This window comes from Lepidochelys kempii, chromosome 2, assembly GCF_965140265.1.
Source record: "Lepidochelys kempii isolate rLepKem1 chromosome 2, rLepKem1.hap2, whole genome shotgun sequence".
Classification (NCBI taxonomy): Eukaryota; Metazoa; Chordata; order Testudines; family Cheloniidae; genus Lepidochelys; species Lepidochelys kempii.
In genome coordinates, this window is record NC_133257.1 from 134,456,931 (window position 1) to 134,467,717 (window position 10,787).

General features: G+C 42.8%; 1 protein-coding gene across 6 annotated transcripts in view; it reads right to left on the minus strand.

Annotated features, from left to right (window-relative positions):
- BASP1 (brain abundant membrane attached signal protein 1) overlaps positions 1-9,702 on the minus strand; it is a 72,414-nt gene extending 62,712 nt beyond the window's left edge. For 3 of the 6 annotated variants that reach the window (XM_073332284.1, XM_073332283.1, XM_073332282.1), the window contains exon 1: positions 9,486-9,690. The gene's annotated coding sequence lies outside the window, so the exon portion shown is untranslated. Of the gene's footprint in view, positions 1-8,269; positions 8,400-9,485 lie in introns of all 6 variants that reach the window. The other 3 variants (XM_073332285.1, XR_012157372.1, XM_073332281.1) reach the window with 3 other exon arrangements.
- Positions 9,703-10,787: the final 1,085 nt, after the last annotated feature.

Consider the following 10,787-nt stretch of genomic DNA (forward strand, 5'->3'; position numbering starts at 1 on the left):
GAAGTGAGCTGTAGCTCACGAAAGCTTATGCTCTAATAAATTGGTTAGTCTCTAAGGTGCCACAAGTACTCCTTTTCTTTTTGCCTAAGACGTTATCCTTTAACTAGGAGGAAGCCTGAGCTTTCATGCCAAAGAGAGCTTTTTACAGAAAGTTCGGGGAAGCTGCTGAAGGAAACAATTCTATTATCAGCCTATGGAGACGCTGCCATGGTTCCCCAGTGTATTTCTTTCCTGGAGATTGCAATCCTCTAAAAGGACAGGAACTCAGCATTCTTTGGGGAAATTTTTTTCTTCCTTTGGGGGGCATGACTAGAGGGCTATTCAGTTTGTTAGCCCACATAACCAACTTTATTCCCAAATAGCCATGGAGGAACATGTAATATAAACTCCACTCCACTCCACTCCCTTCCCCCTAACTTTTGAGCTGCTTCCACATATTGGCTCCAAACAGAGGGGAACATTTGCGCCCAAGTCTAACTCCACAATGCTCTTATAGCAGCTATACAAGAGAGACCTTACAAAAATACCTGGAGATTTTTGTGCTTGGCTATATTGCTTGGTTATAGTACTATTACAAGAGAAGTTCACACAAAGAAATACCTTTAAATGTTATGCAGCAATGTTTGAGCACTTGGAAACAAGCTACCAACTGCGGGAAGTGACCTTCACCACAAGAGCTTTAGATGTTATGCCTTAAAGGACTCTGTCAATACTGTACACTGTTCAACAAAGTTTGAGTTGCTATGAGGAACTCTGCACTTCTCTTTCCATAACTATCAATAGTTTGTTTATATATGCGTTTGTCAGGGACTGACTCATTTAGAGAAGAGCATTGACAGCTGAACTTTCAATCACTTAATAATTACTCAAAGGCCTATGAAAAAAGCTACTGTGCTGTTCATTTTCTGGAGCTATTCTAGTGACTTTGTTCAATGTTCTATGAATTCTATGGGGGAACAGGATAGCTCAGTTGTTTGAGCATTGGCCTGCTAAACCCAGGGTTGTGAATTCAATCCTTGAGGGGGCTATTTAGGGAATCTGGGGGAAAAACTGGCAATTGGTCCTGCTTTGAGCAGGAGGTTAGACTAAATGACCTCCTGAGGTCCCTTCCAACCCTGATATTCTATGACTACATTTTTATTCTATGAATAGAATCTCTTGAGCACCTTCTAGTGAACTACAATACTGTCTGGGCCTGCCAGCAATTACTGACATCAGTTCTGGAAAATATATTCTTCATTGGGACCCCGCAATTAAGGTGGGGCAGCTGGGCTTAAAATTGGATCTTCCGGTTTTCTATACTGAGATGATAGGATGTTCCTCAACTCCAGCATCCTAAGAAGCAAGAGATAGCATTTACAGGAAGGCCCTCTACATAAGAATTAATTAAACCGGTAAAGTAATGTATTCACACAAGCTACATTCCAGGTTGTTTGTGGGTGAGCCTACTGAGATCTCTATACTGTAAATTGCTCCTTTAATATGGAAGAAATCTTTCTGGAGGTAGGAATGTGGAGTGAGAAGGGGACCAGGCCCCCCAGACTCTCATATCCACAGGAAGGACTATACCAGATCCATAGAGATAAGTCATCTACATGGATAACTTGTATCTCCAAGCTGCTCAGCTGCACGCTCTTCATTCCGGCAACATGGCTTTGGCAGTGCCATGCTGCCATTGGCTGGGCCTCCCGAAGGTGCTCAGTAGAACCCATGGACTGGATGCAGAGTGTGTTAATGCTATTAACAGCTGCATTAAATCTGACCCCAAAATCTAGCCAGTCCAAAGAGAACATGGAATGTGACCAGTGACCTGCTCTTTACTGCCCCAAGACCTCTCTCCACAAAGCTAGTCAAGCAGCTTCTGCGCAGAATCATAGAAGGGCTTCTGCAATGTGCCAGGGAAAGAGAGAATGCCACAAGGCAGCACTACACCACATCACCACCCTTTCAGCATTGGTAGTGAAGAAACCCATAAAAGGACAGTCCCGGCCAAAGTTACTGCATGCACACTGCAAATGATTGGTCAGCAGCATGCTCCCATCTCCATTCTCCCTCTTAGGTTATGGTAGAGACTAAGTAGCTGTATAAAGATACAGGATCTTTATTTCCAGTCTTTGAAGCAAAACAGAAAATGCGTCCCAGTAAGCTGGCAGACATGAAGAAAAAGAGAAAAAGCAGAGATCCACAGGAAACTGTAGCCCATGCCCCAGCCAGGCACATATTCCCAGCCGTGGCAGCATGGGCCATGCCTACTCTGAGTGCGTGCACAGAACTGATGCTGCTCTAAGTAGGACGCCCTTACCCTGCCAGCTTCAGTCTGCACAAGAGCCATACTGTTAGAGCATCTATTAACTAGGTCGTCCCCATTTACCTCAGTCACATTAGGAAAAGGCAAGAATACCAGAGGGACTGCTTTCTCCTCTGCACATTCTCTCCTTCCTCCCTATCCAGTGTAATTTTGCTCCCCTCAGAACAAGCATGAAGCAAATAAGTCACTCACAGCAGTAATCAACTAACACACACATTTGGCAATAGTTGCATACATTTTCCTGTCAACAAAACAAAAACAAAAAAAATTGCTTTGAGGTATTTGTGGGCAATTCCTCAGTATATCAAGCATTTGCCCAGTAAACCCCTTAATAACAATAGTGAATGGGGCTTTGTCCTCTCTTCATTGGTGAATGTCCATTGCCAGTTCAGTAGCAATTTATACTATCGTGCTTTCTCTCACAATCATACACTTCTCTGCTTTGAGGAAGTGTTAATATATCTCAGAGTTTGAAAAAGTATGCCTCTTGCACTCCTGGGTATCTGGGACAGACGAGGTGGACCTGGGTGCTGCAATTTGGTTTCAGTCTCTGACATGCTGGCTACCCATTCGTAATGCTCTGCACTTCTACCTCCCAGTTGATGATCACATTCTGCATATTTACTAAGTAGTCCGATACTAAGGAGAGATCTGTAGCAGCCCTGTTATCGTTAGTCTGTTGTGTCTGTAGATTTGTTTTGTTTCCCCTCTGTGCCCCGTAGCCATTTTAGCTTTGTCTAGAAGGCGATCACATATTGCACCTTGCTATTTGAACACTAATTTGATTCTCAACTGGTCAGTAATTCCAACATATAATGTTGAACACAGGCCCCTATTTCTACATTTTCATCAAGACACCAATTAAATAAAACGAAGAGTTACAACTGTCAATTTAGAATTTTTTGTGAAAGTATAAGGCCTTACGCAACCAGGAGAGTCCTCCCTTTGAGTATTTTACGGTTTACTTAAATGTAACTTGGATATTAGTCACTGAATTTACTACTTTCACATAAGGCAACTTCTATTTTTCACTTAGTGCTGATGGCACATGTTTTTGCCATTAAAATGAATCCTTGTTAAGGAAGCTTTACAGGATTTATATTGTAGCCACTTGACTTTTGCCAGTAGTTGAGAGTCATGCTTCAATGGAGCATTATAGTACCTTCTATTCAGAGCAAGTAAAGTCACTATAGTAGTTGTTCTAACACATTATCAGTAATTATTCTGTAATGAAATACCTGTAGAATGAGGGAAGAGGGGAGGTGAAAATCTGATTATCCTATATATTTAAAAGTTTCAGTGTTAGTGCTGAGTCCCTTGAGACTATGCCTATAATTAATTAATATTGAAACTCCCTTGGCCAGAGCCCATGGTATGCAGCACCAAATGAGTGCTGTTCTCTGAATAGCTAGAGGAGAAATTCACATACAGTTAGTTACAATTACATAGAGTTAGTTACAAAAGGATATCCAACTTCCTATGTGGTGGACACAACTAAGATGAAAAATCCCAGGATCAGCAGAATAGCCTCACATAAACCATGTGACACTTATGTTTCCATCCTAAAGTTCAAACTATGTAGCATATAAGTGATAGTGCCATATGGCTTTCAGTTATAGTGAGGGTACACAGCAGTCTGCAGCCTAGAAGAAAGTTGGATAATATATGTATGCAAGCTAGCTAGATCCATTTTACAGAGCAGCGTATCAAACAGATCAAAAGACAGTACTTAGACAAGAAGGCCAATCTAAGTCAGAAGGATTTTGTTATTAAAACTGTTTCCCAAGAATTAAAGTCCATTAAATCATATTTGAGGTAGGAATTACTACACATCTTGCTCTCAGGCAAATTCTGACTATGTCAGATATTGAAAATTATATCTACTGATGTGCTGAACCTGGGGGAAGGGGGCAATTCTCAAAATCTACCAAATCACACTACTAGACAAATATATGAATAGAGACACATTTTCCAAATATAATCAGTTTCCATTTTAAAAATTGTTATGAGTTTTACATCAGAAAACCAACATCTACATGTTTGTACTAACCAAATTTCTCCATTTTGAAATAAGATGCTTAGTTGGCATCACTATTTTGAACCAGAAAGTTATGATTAGCAAGATGCTAAAATGCTGTAGGGTAGAGATGAATCTTAAGTTCTTTTCATTCTCCATAAGAAACATTTTAAATATTTTGTCTTGGAAGTATTTCCTAATTCATTAAGCTTCCATTATGTTGCATATGGTTTCTATTTTCAGGGCTTTAATGCTTTCAGGAATTATTTCTTTGACTTCTCTGGTTGTTGCCTCACTCGTATTCACACTGATTTGTTGGCTTATTCCTGGTCAGAGTCTCCCCCTTATTCTGTTTCTTAAACTCTGGTCAAGGAAGAAACTATTTCAACACATCTACACTTTGGAACTGTCTTGGTCCTTTATGGTCCTCCTCTCTCTCTTCTTTGTGCAGGGAAGGGAAGACAGAACGACCTTGAAAAAACTAGGTAGTCATCACTTCTTTGTATTTGAACAATTAGTACGGCCATTTTCTTGCTTGGAAAACTAAGATCTAGCCTTTAGATTTAGAATGTATAGCAGAAATTACAGTAGTAACTAGAGACCTAAACCAAGATCCAGCTTCCCAAGGCCAAATGGATGCCCAAGAACGAATATGGATTTAGGAGCCTATCTTAACTCTTCTTCAAAATATAGCTTTCCTGATTAATTATGTAATATGAACACTGATGTTTCTAATAAACCTGAGCAACTAGCATTCTGTACATCTCAAGGAATCTTGTCTGATAAGACCAGTAAAGCCAAGATCATTGTATCAGTTACCAGAGTAGTCTCCAGTACATTAAAGAATCTAAGCCATTTGGTGCTGCAGTTCATTTTTAGATGTTACTTCTCACATATTATTTAATTTACTAATGCATATTTTTATTAATGCCTATAAATATATACAAACATATATACATCTGCAATAAGACTGGATACAAGAACAAATATTCTAAATAAGTCAAAAGATTCAGCATCCAAAGAGCAATGAAACTACACTGATCAAAAGATATCCTACACATCTACATTGCACCTATGAAATGCAAATTTGATTAGTGTATGTTAGTCTTAACCATATAAATAGTTGATAACTGTTTCATCAGCTGATTTAGCCACTAAGCCGGAAGTAATCTTGCTAAAGACAAAGATAAATTGAGATGGGGAAGTTCTGCGGAAAGGTTTTTGTAATACTGGTGTTTTCAGTAAAGAATTGGCCAGTAAAAATGGTTGTTTTACAGTCACAGAACAGTACTTTTTAGACTAAAAGTTGTCCAGCATGCAGAACTGTTGCAAGATTTCAGGGCTAGTTGTATTTGGGGAAAATCCACAAATGGAAGACAGGACAAATACATGAAGCATTAGTTGGATACTACAATTTATTCCAGTAGCTTCATGTTTAAAGGTGATATACACAAATATTTTCATAGAGATTTAGGAAGGTTCAAAATTCATAAGGCATGCATGCTCCTTATGTAATTTCAGAGTTACATTTTCAAGGTGTGGGGGAGGATAAAAACTGAAAGCTTCATTTCAGAAATAGTTAACAGGGATAACATATCACTTAACTTATTTGTTGGCACATTTGTCTAAACAAAACACTTTTAAACCCCCGAGGAAAACAAGCAAAAGCAACAAAAAAAAAAATACTGCACACAAAATACAGAACTGAATAGTCTCATGTTTTAGCCTAGATTTTATTTTAATGGGATTAAATTATGATATTCTCAGGGGTTCAGCTAGATACAAAAATGCTGTGTGGTGTGCAGTTCCAGCAGCAATGTACTAACAAATTCTCTGAATTACACAATCAGCTGTTTTATACATTAACGCACACCAAGAGAAGGAACCACCATGATTTTCCCCTCTCTGCATGGTGGGGTGTGTGTTTGTTTTTTTTTCCCCCAGACCATGGAATGTAGCTAACATTCTCCCTCTGAAACCGACACCCCAACATACACACACTGCTCATTCCCTAATCCAGCAGGGAGGAAGATCACAACGTCAAGCATCTCCTTGATAGGAAGTTCCAGTTCTGTAGGAAACCATGGAGCGACAGGAAATGCAAGAACCTTTGTTCCTTTTCTCCCTCCCTATTCCCAGCTCCTTTGAAAGCCAGTTGTATTCATTCGTTATTACTATTGTATTTTCCTCCCTCCTCCTCCCACTCTATATTAAGCACCAGAACCAATTGACAGAGGCTGCTGGTAGAGGTACTTCTCCTGGAAACTCCATCTCTGCAGCTGACGCGGCAGCCTCGCTCACACCGCTCCCCGCACCCAGCCTCCTGCTGCTTCTCCTGCGAGACTTTTGTTGGAGGAGGCGCTGGGGGGGGGGAGCAGTTGTGCTTAAAAATCGTCTGCGTGTCTGAAGTCTGTCCAGCCCTGTAGGTAGTGTGTCCGGCATGCGTCCCTCCGCCAAGGCGTACACAGGCTCCCCTCAAATGCAAAGGCTCTGATAATGGCCAGCGCCTCTGCCCCCGCGCCCCACACACCAGTGCCCTTAATGGCAGTATTAAAAGAGTACGAAGTAACCATCCACTGGGGACAAGAGGGCTGGGAATGTGAGATTTCCATTCCAGCCAATGCTCAGAAGCGAGATTGGAGGAGAGGTAACAAAAGCCACAGCCAAGATCGGGTTTGGTGAATGACCGCGGCTTGGGGACGGGGGTCGCCTACACCGAACTGGTTTTGGCAGAAGCTGATCATACGGATCCTCTCGCTCTGTGGCTGGAGAGACACGTCGCCTAAAAGAGTCGTAATTTGCAAAGCCTATAAGATCTGCACCACCTCCAAGAGTTTTCCACCAGGAAACAATCATAGCCTACATCGTCATCCTTGACCAGAGCGTGTTCTGAGGAGACGGGAAAGAGAAATACCAGATCAGATGTCAAGACGCGACAATCTGAATGAGAGAAAAATGTCTCATAAAAATCTCAGTAAAACAGAGGGAGGTGCTTGAGGAGACGGCCTTAAAAACCATGAGAGTCTCGCTCTTGATGGAGTCTTGGTAGGATCTGTCACAGCAAGGGTCCCCCGCCCCCGCAGCATGGCTGCTGCTTCTTCTTCTTCTTCTTTTTTTTTTTTTTTAAACAAGATGGTTAACGTGGAATTTAACTGCAGTAGATAAATTAAACCCACTTAATCGTCTTCAGCCACGAGGACTCACAAATGGATCTGCCTCATTAGAGTTGCTATATAATACCCCTTTGTCTACGAGCTGGCCAGACAGCAGTTCCCACAAGAAACTGAATAATGGGAGAGACAGGCCAGCCGAATAGGGTTACCCCATTTGCAGCACAGACCTCGAAAGGCCATTTTGCTAGAAGGTTTACAATGCAAGGATAGCTAATTCTGCAAAACCCGCAACCTCATTTTTCATGGTCACTTTTTCTCGATCAAAATTTGGGAGGCGAGAAGGTTGTCCCCACCGAAAACATAGGTTTAGTACCATTAAAAAAATAAACCAGTAAAATTCTCTTTAGTATAACAATGGCGTAGTTACCAGGATAAAAAAAATTACATGGAATTGGAGGGGTGTGTGATTTATTCCCTCTTTAAATTCTCCAATAAGAAAAAATTAAGTTCCTAGCAAAATATTATGCTATTTAAAACATTATTTGAGCTCGTGGGAGAGGAATGTCCTGGGGATTAAATCTACAAACATCCTGGCTTCCTTGTGTATATTGCAACATCTCTGAATGCCTTTGTTCCATTGATTCTGATATGAGCTTGATTAATGATGGAGAGATCTTTCTGACTTGTCCCTCTCTCCACACCCTGCTCTCTGGCGCATGCGTGAGGCAAAGACAAAGGAATAGGTAATTACAGTACAATTTCATTCATTTTGACTGCAGTATTGCTCTGTTAGCAAAGACAACCAATACCATGGGGTTTATTCACACCCACCTGATGTGGTAGACTTGTTGTGTGTGTGTGTGTTGGTATTAGTCCCTAAAAACACAATAAAGACATCTGTAACTTAGTTGCGAGAGAGTCCCTCATTGTAAATACATATTGTAGGTGAGGTGATCCTTCCCTGCATCATAAAGGGTTGATGGAGAGAGAGAGAGAGAGAGAGAGAGAGAGAGAGAATAAGGCAAAAAAAAATTACATGGACATGTAGCCTTGACTGGGGGGAATAAAAGATTTGTTGGAGTACAGAGAAAGCATTCGATGCATATTCATGCACATTTATTGAAATACAGGCTGCATTAGGAGAGGAGGGTTGGGCGCGGGGGACACGTCTGGTTTGTTAGCTGCAGCCCAGACAGAACTAACGCTGCTAAACCTCCAAAAATTTGCATAAAGCATTGACAAGTCTGGGGATTAAAATTGTTGCCGCGTATGCTGTCATTTTCAAGCACACCCGTGATTGTTAAAGCAATAAGCAAGCTCTTTTAGTGCCTAATCAAGAACAATCACATTGTTAAAAGCTACAATAGGCTAACTGGCTGAGCTTCCATTTAAAAGGATTTAGTTCCCAGTTAGTGAGGGTTTGCGTCAAGATTTATATTTTAATCAAACACATTCCCTATCTCGTCCTATTCCAAAAGCCAAAATGCCCCACAGGTAAAACAGAAAACCATCTTTCCAAATCTAGGACATTGCCCTAGTATCAGCTATATGTTATCTCGCTATGGTGTCTCTTCGCCTCCTCCCCTCCATGTTCTTAACATGGATTCATTTTCTTCTCTATGTGCTTCATTTCATGAGTAGGTTTGGAGGGGTGTTGTTTAAAGCAACCTTCCTGAGAAAATTCAAGCCACTAAAAATTACGCAGTATTACAAACACCCTGTTCCCCCACCCTCTCTCTCTCACATACACACACACCACAAAGCGTGGTAACAGGCATTTCAAAGTAAGGACTGGATTTTCATCCATTTTTGAGCCTCACATGAATTCATACGTTCTCTCCCTTTCGAGGAATAGAACCCTTCACGGCGTGCCTGATAAGAGATGGGTGTTAAAGCACCTCCCAATCTGCTATTCTTTCTCCACTGGAGCGGTTTAAAAAAATAACTCCTTTCCCCACGTTTGAGACAGATCTAGACAGAAAAGAATCAAATGCAAAGCTCGTGGTGTCGTCCACGGAAATGGCATAAGTGAGACGCTGCTTCTTACCTTTTTTATATTTTCCTCTCTCCCCTTGTGTGTGTTTGTGTGCTCTGGTGTCACAGGGAGAGTCCTAGGTAGCCTAGCGCCGCTTGGCTTGGGCTGAGTTGGTGTGTGGCTCTCCCCTGCTCGCTTGCTGGGACTGGAGTGACTAGTGCTTGTTGGAGCAATGCCGCCGCCGCTGCTACTGCTGCTGCCTCTGCATTTCTCTCTCTCTCTCTCTCTCTCTCCCCCCCCCCCACCCCACCCCCCTCTCTCTCTGTGACAGTCTGTGGGCAGTTCAAAAGCCACACGCACTCTCATTTATTTATTTATTTAAGAAGCTCGTAGGCAGGCGAGGTGCTTGCCCACGCTCACGCGTAGGGGGCGCACTGACCCAAGGTTTTAAATATAGGCTTGCACGCTAGAGGAGGATTTGTTGGGAAGGTGCATAACCCTCTTTTTCGTGTAAAATTATAGGATCCCAGAAAGGATCCCGGCGGTGGGTTGTCTGGATCCGAGGAACCATTCCTCCTGCCCAAAGACATCTCTAACAGCCCGTCTCCCTCTCGAGAGAGAGAGAGAGAAAAGGTGGGAGGCAGGTGCCCTTTGCGAGGAGGCGAAGCTGTTCCTTTCCAGCAGCAGCAGCAGCTCCCACGCCACTTCCAACACAGGATTTACATCTTGGAGACATCAACAAAAGAGCCTTCCACCCTGCGCTTGTGCGGCAGACCGGCCAGCAGCTCGCAGGGGCACACGCCGATCAGCGGACTCCTAAAGTTAGGCGCAGCTCGGCAAGCCTTCGCGGGAGGTTGCATGGTGATGTTGGGAGCCGCGATGGGTCCGTTCAGTTGCAAGCTGGGCTGCCTGCCTCGAGTGTCACCTTTCCTGGAGGAGAGTAAAGAAGCCCGGTGTGAGGGGGCATCCCGGGGAAATGGGGAGAGCTCTAACCAGTCGTGTATTCCATTAACAAGCTAAGGACCAGGTCTGGCCTTTAAAGCCCACTCGTTTCTCAAGAGAACGGAGAGGATTTTACTCCATCGCTCCCGCAGTTGACGAGCTAGCCCGGAGATCGCAAGTTTCTGTAAGGTCTGACCCCTCGCCACAGTTCCGGTCATGTTCAGAGCTTGCAGCGACCGTAGGGCGATCCTGCCCTCGGATCATACCCCCTAGCCCCCCACGAAAACGAAGGCCACACGCCTTCTGGGAACTTCGGGTTTCCCCAGGACCCGAGTTGGGGAGGGGGGGGGAACAACTTTATTTACAGTTAACGCAGCTGTTTATTTGATTAAGGGTCTACAAATCAGTGAAATTGCTACCCAAAAAAAAAAA